The following is a 12,455-nucleotide window of genomic DNA, read 5'->3' as shown; positions in this document are numbered from 1 at the left end:
TGTTGAAAGTTTTTTTACAAACTGACGATTTATTTATTGCTTTAAAACCGGTTGAGGTATGCAAATGAAATTTGGTGGGTTTTAAGACGTAGTAATTGCACATTTTTTGACATACAATTAAGAATTTAATATTCACCATTGGCGCGCATACGGGTAATATGAGGGCTTATATTACCAGTATGCGCGCCAATGGTGAATATTAAATTCCTACTTGTATGTCAAAAAAGTACAATAACTACCCACTTAAAACCCACCAAATTTTATTTGCATATCTCAACTGGTTTTTAAGCAATAAATAAATCGTCAGTTTGTAAGACAAATTTCAACACCCTCTATCTCAGACACGAAGCATTTGCGGACATAGGTTTATAAAGCAAACTGTCATTATTATTTCATGTAGAATTACCACTTGAAGTTTTCCATGCTTATTTAAAACACCCTGTATTGATGAAAAACATGGCTAATTGTTAAAGTACGTAACTTTTTTATGGTCTAACTTAAGCGAATGAATAAAAAAAAGGGAATGTTGAGAAAACATAAAACTATAGTTGGGTTTTAATTTGAGTATTTTATAAATGCTAGAATATTCCACAGGGTGATGCGAAGTTTAAGAAAAAAACACAGTTTCATTGGTACACCCGGTATGCAATGAAAATTTACCTGTTTAGCCACAATATTATGACAGCGATATTGGCTATAACCTACTAAAAAAATAACTTAAATCGGACAGCAGGTTTAGGAAATTTATTTTTAGCACATAAGCAAAACGCTTGGATAGATCGATTTTTAAAATAATCATAATATGGTGTATTCCACGATTTATCCACTCTTTTGGATTATCGCGACAACGAATATTTTAGTGTGCAATATAAGAAGAACGAAAGTATTATAGAATTAACGAAAGAAGAATTATAGAAAGGCGAAGACCAATTTTTAGTTACAAGGGTAGGTAGGGGGTTGTTTTCACTGTTTTTTTCGTAGAGAAAAATAGGTACCGACTTTTTTTTTATCATAAGTTGCTCAATTTTTATGCTAGAAACTTTTTATCATTTTTTTTTTATAGATCTTATTGTATGCTTGAAAAAACATCATGTAAGTTTTCCTGGAAAAATGCAAAGTTTTCCCGTTATTTGGCTTTGATTATTTCAAATTATGCATTTGACGAAAAAAGCTAACCTTTAACATGCCGTATCTCGGTTTATATTGGTCGCAAAAATATTATAGAAAAACAGTTTCGTTTGTGTTACTAAAAGATACAATTTTGATATCTACAGTTTTTTTCATTAAATGCATATTTTTCGAGTTATTCTCAAAAAACCCTCTAGAAAAGTCTATTTTTCCGTCGAAAAACTGTTACTTTCAATCACGAATAACTCGAAAAATGTAAAAAACATTTTTTTCTTAAAATTACTTTTTACATCGATTTACATGGTTCAACTGTCAAATTACATACCAGTAATCGCATAAAAATAGAACGGGGGGTTAGACAAGGAGACCCAATGTCACCTAAACTTTTTAATACGGTCTTAGAACATGCTTTCAAGAGTTTGGATTGGATGACAAAGGGAATAAAAATAGATGGAGAATACCTAAACAACTTACGTTTCGCCGATGATATAGTCATAGTAGCTGAGGATCTAGGTATGGCAAGAGAGATGGTACAAGAACTCGTTGTAGCTACAGAAAATGTTGGTTTAAATATAAACATCTCAAAAACAAAAATAATGACAAATTTGGTACCCAACCAGAACATCAGTATTGGTCATAGGCGTAACCAGGGGGGGTTTTGGGGGTTATAACCCCCCCCCCATTGGGATGTACTTTGAGCTCTATAAGCTTAACACCATAGCCCTCAGAGACCTTCCAGTAGTTGTAACCCCCCCCCTTTCAGGTAGTTGTAACCCCCCCTTAGGATCATCCTGGTTACGCCTATGGTATTGGTGGGAAGGAAATAGAACTCGTAGATAGATATAAATACCTGGGACATGAAATTACGATTGGCAGGGATAACCAGACTCATGAGCTGAAGAGAAGAATCGGTCTTGGGTGGGCAGCATTTGGAAAACTGAGAGAAACTTTTAAAAGTGAGTTACCCATATGTCTAAAGAGAAAGGTATTCGATCAGTGCGTCCTCCCAGTCTTGACGTACGGATCAGAAACACTTACCTTAACTAAAGCCTCGGCTACCAAACTAAGAGTCACGCAGAGAAGAATGGATCGGTCAATGTTAGGAATAACTCTGCGAGACAAAATCAGAAACGAAGAAATCAGGAGAAGAACAAAGGTGACTGACGTCATCGAGAGGATAGCCAGGTTGAAGTGGAGATGGGCAGGACACGTAGACAGAATGACAGATGGGCGATGGACGAAGAGGTTATTGGAATGGAGGCCAAGAGAAGACAAGAGAAGCGTCGGTCGACCGCCTACAAGATGGACTGACGACTTAAGAAAGGTAAATAAAAACTGGATGAGGGCGGCGCAGGATAGATGGGGTTGGAAACGAGGGGAGGAGGCCTATGTTCAGCAGTGGACTTTTGAGGCTGGATGATGACATGGTTAAAATGTAATAAAAAATTCCCACCCCTGAGATGGGGTGGCAACTACCCCCAAGGTTTTAGCGTACAGCAGCATGATATAGAAAATGATCCTTGGACTATTCCCTACCTTCTGTGAAAATTTCAAGTAAATCCATGCTGGACGAAAAAATTGCGAGCCAAAATGCTTCATTTCCTCGACTATAAAGGAACAATATTATAAAAGAGGCACCATCGAGTAATAATAGTACATTGTTTACCGGGTAGGAAAAGCTTAACATTCCTGGACGACTGTGAAGATTGCTAAGTCGAGGCGCAAGCCGAGACTTAGCAACACAGAGTCCAGGAATGTGGCTTTTCCTACGAGGTAAACATACTATTTTTCCGCAAATCGTTTAAAATTCGACAGATATTGATTGATTTAAAAAAAAAACGCGATAATTTTATTCCCAAATAAATGGTGCTTTGAAATTCCTAATAAAATTACTTGGGTTACTATGGAAACGTATTGAGGTTGAATTGTCAAACTTGACGCTTATAAATTTAATTGCTGGTGTTCTCGAAAGTAAAATGATAAGTGATGATGAAATTTCCATTCCTGGGACTCCTCCAGAGCTGGTTGAGGCAGTGAATACTGCTTCATTAGAATTATTGCCAAAGAAATCAAGAGAAAAGTACGAAAATGCATACAGACGTTTTATGGATTATCGCATGAGTAAAAATATGTATTATCATTTATGTAGAACACTAACAACTGTACGGAAATATCATTTCCTTACAGTAAGGAAATGACATTTCCTTACAGTAAGGAAGTCCTGACTTTTTCTTCAAGAAATTTTGACAGGAATGTCAAAATTTCCTGGCGATTTGCGGAAAAAAATATTTTTTAAACCATGGAGTAATAAAAAAGACTTTTTTATTACTCAATGAGAGCAATTTAACAAGCACTTATTTAAATTCTCGGAAAGTACCCTATTGTCGTATCATACTCCCAAATGTTCAGAATTTGAAAAAATCGCATATAGCCCACGTAGATAAAAATAAAAGTCCGAAAGCCGCTAGCCACTTTGAATTACTTTATGACTACAGCTGCAAGGGCAGATCGTATGGCAGTAAAATATTTTCTGGTATTTTTGTTTAGATCGTATTCAATTTTTTGAATTTATTTTCGTTATAAAAAAAGTATTATGATTAGTGGTCTGCTTTCGGCCGCTCCTATCATCGGCCGCCCGTGTGCGATGCACACTTTGCACACATGGTAGCGGCGGCCTTGTTACAACCGGTAAATTTGTCGGCGAGTTTGTACTTACTCGTAACAGAAGTAATAAAGTATTTATTACCTGATAAACAGCTATACAGGCCTGACAAAGCATAATACCCCATATAATTTAAGTTTTTAGGATATTGTAGGTCAAAATTTATTCGTTGACTTGAAAAGAAAAGTATTAGGTCTGGATCCCGCGTATGAAAAAAAAGTTGATTAATAGCAAGCTGAAAATTTGTTAATAGCTTCAGGGTGTCTAGTCGGATAAACTTTGATTTATGGGAACACTGGAACAGGGGAAGTTTTAATTGTGGAACAGGTTAAAAATTTGGAACGGTCAGACCACGAAAACGGCACATGTATTTTGTCCGTCAGAACAGACTTAAACTCTCCGAACAGAGATTAAACTCTCATGCAAAAATCAGACTGCTATTTATCACCAAATGGGCGTTTTAATGAGTGGAACATGTAGAATATGTCAAATGACAGGAATTATGACAGGTGATAAATAGCATTCTGATTTTTGCATGAGAGTTTAATCTCTGTTCGGAGAGTATAAGTCTGTTCTGTCGGACAAAATAAATGTGCCGTTTTCGTGTTCTTACCGTTCCAAATTTTTAACCTGTTCCACAATTAAAACTGCCCCTGTTACAGTGTTCCCATATATCAAAGTTTGTCCGACTAGACACCCTTAAGCTATTAACAAATTTTCAACTTGCTATTAATCAACTTTTTTTTCATACGCGGGATCCAGACCTATTATAGTATGAGAATAGACAAATATTATAAATATCAACAGTTATAACTTTAATAAACGCATATTTTAAATTTACTGTATTTTCTACTTATCTCCTTCTCCAATGTCCTTAGCAATTTTGGCCCAGGCTCGCTCTTGCAAATGGCTCATATGATATTCTTCCCGAGTACTGTCATAAAGACAAGGATGAGCCTCTACAAGGCCTACAAATTTTATATTAAATTGTTGATCGTCTTGCATGATTTTTAAATACGTCTTCGTATACTCAACACAAACACAACGTGGGCACCAGTCGAATACCACTCGAAAATTAAACATGCTGTCGATTAGTGGCAAGGGGACTGGCGTACGGCATTTCCAAAATACCTCCCCTTCAAGTTCAAATCCTTTGTATAAACGTTAAAAATTGCAAATTTCTTATTTTTTGCCAGATAGGGTGCACCCAATAATGATGTTTTCTCTTCTTTGGGTTTTTAGCATTGAGGTTTAAAACTAAAGAAATAAAAGATAATCGGTGCTACTGTAGTATCTAGTCTACCGTCGTGTTTTTACTATAGCTTGCGGTCTACTGAGGGATGCGGTGTATAAGCTGTATTATATTACAATGCCGACAAAAAAATCTTTACAAAGTGAATAAAACGCATAAATCATGAGAATTATTATTTTAATTTTACAAATTATGTATTAATTAATTACAAGTAATTGAACTTCGTAAATCCTAGGTTCTCACCCAAAGGGGCCGAAAGCAGAACCGGAAGAAACGATTTCACTAATTTTGAGTCATTTTTACTAAACTTTTTCCGGAACTAAAGAATTTCAAAACCGGAACTAAAGATTCAAACTCGACTTTTCAATACATTTCAATTAATATGTCACATGTATCATTTCTGCGACTCTGATATGGTACTTCCGGTTAGAACTTTTTAACCGGAAATGATATAAAAACCAAAAGTATCCGGTTCTTCTTCTTGAAGTACCGTCTTCAAGAGGTTGGTTACCATTGAGGTTGGCTACCATCACAGCAATCTTAACTTTGTTAACTGCACCTCTGAACAATTGTATATTTTTGTATATGCGACTATAATATATGGCACTTCTGGTTAGAACTTTTTAACCGGAAATTATATAAAAACCAAAAGTAGACATTTGTTCTCATCCTGCTAAGGCACGTCGAATAATATATCGCTTATACTACTCCAGCGACTTTAAAACAGTACATCCGGTTTCATATTCGAAAACCGGAAGTCTCAGGTGAAATTTCTCACCGTTAGTACTTATAGTAACCATATAAATATTACATATAAATATTACAACCACATATTTGTTCTCATCTTACTAAGGCACGTCGAATAATAATATATCATATACTATTTCGGTGACTTTCCAACTGTACTTAGAACTGTTGCAACTCTAACTCTAAAAGTTAGAACTTTTTAACCGGAAATTATATAAAAACTAAAAGTATACATTTGTTCTCATCTTGTTAAGGCACGTCGAATAATATGTATATTGCTTATACTATTCCGTCGACTTTACAACAGTACTCCGGTTGCAATTCTAAAAGCGGAAGTCCTATGTCAAATTTCTCACCTTTAGTACCATCCTTGGATTATAAGCATTCATTCGACTCTTCATTTGTCATTATACCTGGTATAGTGACGGAGGAGTTATATTTGCGGATGGACGGACAGACAGACAGTCATGAAACAGGAAGTATAATATATATTGGTTCTCGTCTTACGAAAGCGCGTCCAATAATGTATAACTTGTACTATCCCTGTGACTTTAAAACAGTGCTTCCGGTTGCATTTCTAAAACCGAAAGTCCTAGGTGAAATTTCTCACCTTTATTTAGTACCATCGTTGGATTATAAGCTTTCATTCGACACCTCCTTTGTCATTCTACCTGGTATAATGACGGAGGAGTTGAGCTTACGGATGGACGGACGGACAGACGGACGAGTATAATTCAAGGTTTTCACATTGTTTCAAAATTGGGTGAAAACAAAACTTTCGAAAACTGTATGTCCTACACTATTCACGTACTTTTCAGTACTATTTTACTTGTTGTCTATTAGAAAAGTCTAGGGCATTACTATATATTTCATTTAGAACGATTTACGAAGTGTAAGTTTAATTTCACCTCCAAATTCCAATCATTTCCAATTCAATTTCTAACTAATATTGTAGCTTTTTCCCAGTTAAAACAGTAAATTTAAATAAATACTACGACCATATAAATATTGCAACCACCATGTATTTTGTTATACTTTTTTTTGTCATTTTAAAAAATGTCCGTACTTACATATATTATTTTAGCAACAATTATTATTGATATGTTCACATTAAATACCTACCAACAAACAAATATGATTTTGCTTTTCTAATTCAATTTAAAACATTGAATAATGAAAAATAAAAAAGCAACTGCTATATCAAAATAGCAGGCCGAACCATCTCTAATAGCCAATACCACGCCACGGGCCACGGTCATTCCACCTCAATGGGCGCCTCGCCTAACGCATCTTTTGACATATACGCTTGCGCATTAATGGTTGAACTCCCGTATCGCGATACGTATTACAAAGGTTACGGGCTGTACCGGGACTCTGTAACTTTTATAGCGAAAGCGTAAGCGTGATTTCCGAACGCTTTCATCAAGTTATACTCTGAAAACTGCTGTCGGAGTCGGATGACGCCGGCAACACCGAATGGAGTTCGGAAGTAAAGCGAAACGTGATTATTTGTGGTTTCGTTTCACCACGTTTAGCGCTTAGAGTGACGTATTAAAAGAAGAAATTGACAATTTTACTTGGTTTTGAGGTTGTTTTTTACCACGTTTCGTTTTTTTGGCCGTTGTTGTTTACAAATACATAGTGTACTTGAGTTTTCAGTTTTCACAAATACATTTTTTTAACATAGAAATATATAATGTTATCCATCAACGGTTGCAATTCATTAAAAAGGTAATGGAATAAATCTTTATTTAATCTAAACAACTCTATGAATCGTAAATCCGGCAAACCAAAATAATCACTTCTATCCCTTAAAAATCTACCTTCTTCACGAAGCAGCCGTAACTGATCCCTACGTTCTTGTTCGTCGAAAATTATTAAATTTATAGGCAACATTTTATTTAATTTCAACAATAAACACTTGTTTTTGTTTACCTTATGCTTTTTTGGAATTATAGGTTAGTTAAATCTGTCAAATATGTAGAATCACATCACATTTCCACAGGACGGAGTTTATCTATGGCATAGAACAAGACAATTATTACAGAACTCTAAAATCTTGAGACGACGTGCTGTGTTGCCGTTAATTTTTACCCAATCGTTCGTTTCAATTCGGTCCAGTTCGTAGAGTATTGCGATAGTATAGCGAAGCGAAGCCACACAATACAGAGTACGATTCGAACTGAACGATCCCTACGTTCTTGTTCGTCGAAAATTATTAAATTTATAGGCAACATTTTATTTAATTTCAACAATAAACACTTGTTTTTGTTTACCTTATGCTTTTTTGGAATTATAGGTTAGTTAAATCTGTCAAATATGTAGAATCACATCACATTTCCACAGGACGGAGTTTATCTATGGCATAGAACAAGACAATTATTACAGAACTCTAAAATCTTGAGACGACGTGCTGTGTTGCCGTTAATTTTTACCCAATCGTTCGTTTCAATTCGGTCCAGTTCGTAGAGTATTGCGATAGTATAGCGAAGCGAAGCCACACAATACAGAGTACGATTCGAACTGAACCGTTGCTTTTTGCTTTGCTACGCTTCGCTACGACTTGCTTATGCTTTCGCTATTGGCTCCGTGCGTCTCCCCTCTACGTACAGTCACGTGATACGCTGTCAGATTTTGTAAGGACGTTTTAACATTGAGTCTTATGGGATTATTTTGTTAAACTTGAATATTTTATTTTGTAGTGATAATAACCGAATACAACTGTTAGAATTCATTAGTTATTAATTTATACTGTAATTTATAGTGCAACAAAATATTTTCTTTTTCGTTAATAAATATTTATTGACATAAACTGCGATAGTGAGGTTATGCATACAAAATCAAACTGATAATCAATATTGGAAAGTGAAGAATTTATAGTGCGTTTTTATTTTCTGTTTATATTAATACATAATATCACTAGCGTGACACGGCATTTTTTAAATGTCTCATTTAAACATACACAAAGCGTCCTTATAAAATTTCAAAAAACCGCCACCATGAGCAGGTCGGTCGATTTTGCTTTGACACTTTGTTAACGCTCGGAGCGATTAGAGTCCCACTGCTGGTACGTTAGATTCATACGCATCCCTATCGAGCCGAAAGTCACCGAATGCACACGAGGATCTTGCCCGATTACCTACCAAATGAACATTTCATCAGCGTACTACCCGTTTATAAACATTTTAAAGTTATATTGGTTATTGGTTAAAGGTGGATTTTCACAGATCCGATGTCCGACGGTACGATGATACGATAGAAATTTCAGAGAATTTCATTGGCTGAAAAGTGACAGTTGGGTTTTCGTACGAAATTAAAAAGTCATCGGAAGAAGTTAAAATTATTTTAACTTTTGCACGAAAATCGGATGAATTTTGACATGACATTCTATCTTGAACGTCTTGATAACCTTACTTTTGTGAAGTGTTTATGTTTTTGATATATTGAAATGGAACAACAAAATCGTAATTATAAATGGATGTTGTTCTGAAACTATTTTCTTGTGGCATTTTTGTAATTAACTATTCTTAATGAGAAATAAGCCACAATTTTAATAAAAAAAATGATTTCATTTTTTAGTAAAATTGTATTTCCCATTAAAAACAGTTAATTATAAATGGATGTGATGGTACTTCTAACAATAACTCACATTTTTATCCTCTTCAAACAGATAATTTGACGAATCCATGATGATCCAAACAATAATAAGAATAAAATCGAAATAAAACTATCTATATGTTCCTGTTCAATATCCAACAGCAAACATTTGTATCAAATATCAATCCATGGAATAATCTGACATATTACACAAATGTCAAAAAATTTCGGATACGACAAATCAAATATAATCGTACGAAAAAATTTCGTATTTCGTGTCTTCGGATATCGGATCTGTGAAAATTAGCCTTTAGTCTTTGAGTTTGAGTACAATTATTAGGGAATCCATGGACCTGTCAAAGTTAAATCACGTGATCTTTGGTTGGCACTATGGAGACCTGTAAGAAGGAGTGGAAACGCAATGCATCGTTTGTGGGCTAACTTTTCAACCTCTAATTCAACTTTCAGCAATCGCCGCTAGAGGCGCAAGTGTTCGAATAGGTGCTACAAATACATTAGCTCTTATGGACTTATTTATTATTTAACTCATTTTATTATTGTTTTTATCGTAATTAGACATTAATTTATTGGTGGATTGTAGCTGAATGTGTTTTATGCCAAAAATAAATTATTTTAACCTTATAACATATCGACGTGTGGTAAAAAGTGTATTCTTTTTATACCATTGTAGATGGAGATGTGACATCAAATTTAAATTTGTCATTACTTTAATATGAGGACAGCTTATTTTGAAGCGGAAATATTTTGTCACATTATCTAACTGCCACATTTATATACCAATGGTATTTCAACTGCAAATTAATTTGTTAATATCTTTGTAACTGATATCAAAAAGTTTGTTAGTTGAAAAAATTGAACTTAACTGTACGTAATTGTTTTTAAAAAGTTATTTAAATAATTTGAAGTTTATTGATCAATTTTTTTTAAATTATTCTTTTTATCAAAATTTAAAATGCTTTTTCTTTTGAACACTTGATTTATCTATATTCTGAAAGCTTACCTATCAGATGTTTAAATTTAGTTAATAAAGTATATGTAAATTAACTACAGACGACAGTCTGACTTTTATAAAATTAATGTTAATTTTTGTGAAATATTTTGTCTCAAAAAATGCATTGTTTCGACAGAAAAACTTTCAAGATCCTCGTATTATTATCACTATAATTTTCAGGTTAAAATAAAAACCAATAATAGGTAATACACAAATTTTATTTACACCGAAGGAAATAACATACAAACGAATAGGTATAATCCATGAACGTTATAAATAACATAAAGACAAATATTTATAAAAAGTCTTTATTAACTTCGTTAAGTTCCCTTTTGAATTTTTTATCGGAACGATAACTCGATATAAATCCTGGTACGAAGCAATTTCTTTTAGTGTAAGCTTTCTTGGCACTCATATTTAAATAATATTAACCATCAAAACCAGTAATCTTATATTAACTACGAATAATTAATTATTTTCGAAATTTTCACATTCACTCCAATGCAAAACTAGCATCTATCTCTACGCCACCGCCGCCCTAGCGAGAAACCAAGCAAACAGGCAAAATCGTGTACAAAAATTTCAAGGTCGTCCTATCTCGATTCCTCTCCTCTGTGTAGGTCTCCATAGTTGGCACACAAAACTGTTCTTAACCTAAACTCAATGTAATTATTGATTTTTCTTATTTGTTTTTGTCGTGATTTTGAGGTAGTATAGTATTTAAAGACATTCATTAGATTAATTATTTTATAAACTTTACGTTTTTGGTGATTTTGAGTGCTGACAACATGCCTGTGAACTGTGGAAGTCCAACTGATCGGGATAATGTTAATTTTAATTTGTTTTTTGTCCTGATTTTGAGCTAATATAGTATTTAAAGACATTCATTAGATAAATATTTTATAAACTTTATGTTCTTGGTGATTTTGAGTGCTGACAACATGCCTGTCACTTGTATAATAGTGAACTGTGCAAGTCCAACTGATCAGAATAATGTTAATTTTAATTTGTTTTTTGTCGTGATTTTGAGCTTAATATAGTATTTAAAGACATTCATTAGATTAATTATTTTATAAACTTTACGTTTTTGGTGATTTTGAGTGCTGACAACATGCCTGTGACTTGTATAGTAGTGAACTGTGGAAGTCCAACTGATCAGAATAATGTTAATTTTAATTTGTTTTTTGTCGTGATTTTTAAAGACATTCATAAGATTGATTATTTTATAAACTTTTCGTTTGTGGTGATTTTAAGTGCTGAAAACATGCCTGTAATCTGTATAGTAGTGAACTGTGGAAGTCGAGCTGATCGGATAATGTTAATTTTTTTCGTGTTCCCTCTATAGGGCTTTTCATTCACAGTCATTTGTTTTGAGCTTCTGTCATATGTCGTATAATCCGTGTATAGTAATATTATACACGGATTAAACAACATCTGACAGAAGCTCGAAACAAATGACAATCGATGAAAAGCCGTATTAGAAACTCATTTATGTTTCCTCACCTAACTAAATTGTCAAATAACAGGACGCACTCATGCTAGGAATTATGGTTTTTATTAATATTATTACAATTATTTATATGTGACACTAACGTAACTAGTGACATTCATTTTTAGGCCAATGTGACAAACTTTATTAATACTAAATTTTAACATTTATCCCCTATTTTGTTAAAACAATATTATTTTGTTTTTCATTCTATTCAAAATAAATGCAGTTTTGACAGGGAATTTGTTTTGTTATTTATTTATTCCATATAGACCTGGATCCCGCGTACCAAAAAAAAGTTGATTAATAGTTGATGATAGGTCACTATAGTCACTAGAAATAGCGGCAATAGAGTGCCTCACGCATTGATCGGGGTAGGATTTAGTGTGTGACTCCTTGTACCCAGGACGTCTCACATAAGCACTTTGCTGATAGAGAGCCCCTACTGGCGGTGTGCAAGTACTTGGAAGGGGAAACGAGAAACGACCCTGTGCGAGTTGCGGAGAAATATTGCAACTATCTTAAATAATTCATATTGTCAATTGAAATTGTCAAATTGACGTATATT

The sequence above is a fragment of the Diabrotica virgifera genome, chromosome 1, assembly GCF_917563875.1.
Source record: "Diabrotica virgifera virgifera chromosome 1, PGI_DIABVI_V3a".
NCBI lineage: Eukaryota > Metazoa > Arthropoda > Insecta > Coleoptera > Chrysomelidae > Diabrotica > Diabrotica virgifera.
The sequence above is the reverse complement of the archived record's forward strand: the minus strand, read 5'-3'. Positions refer to the sequence as shown.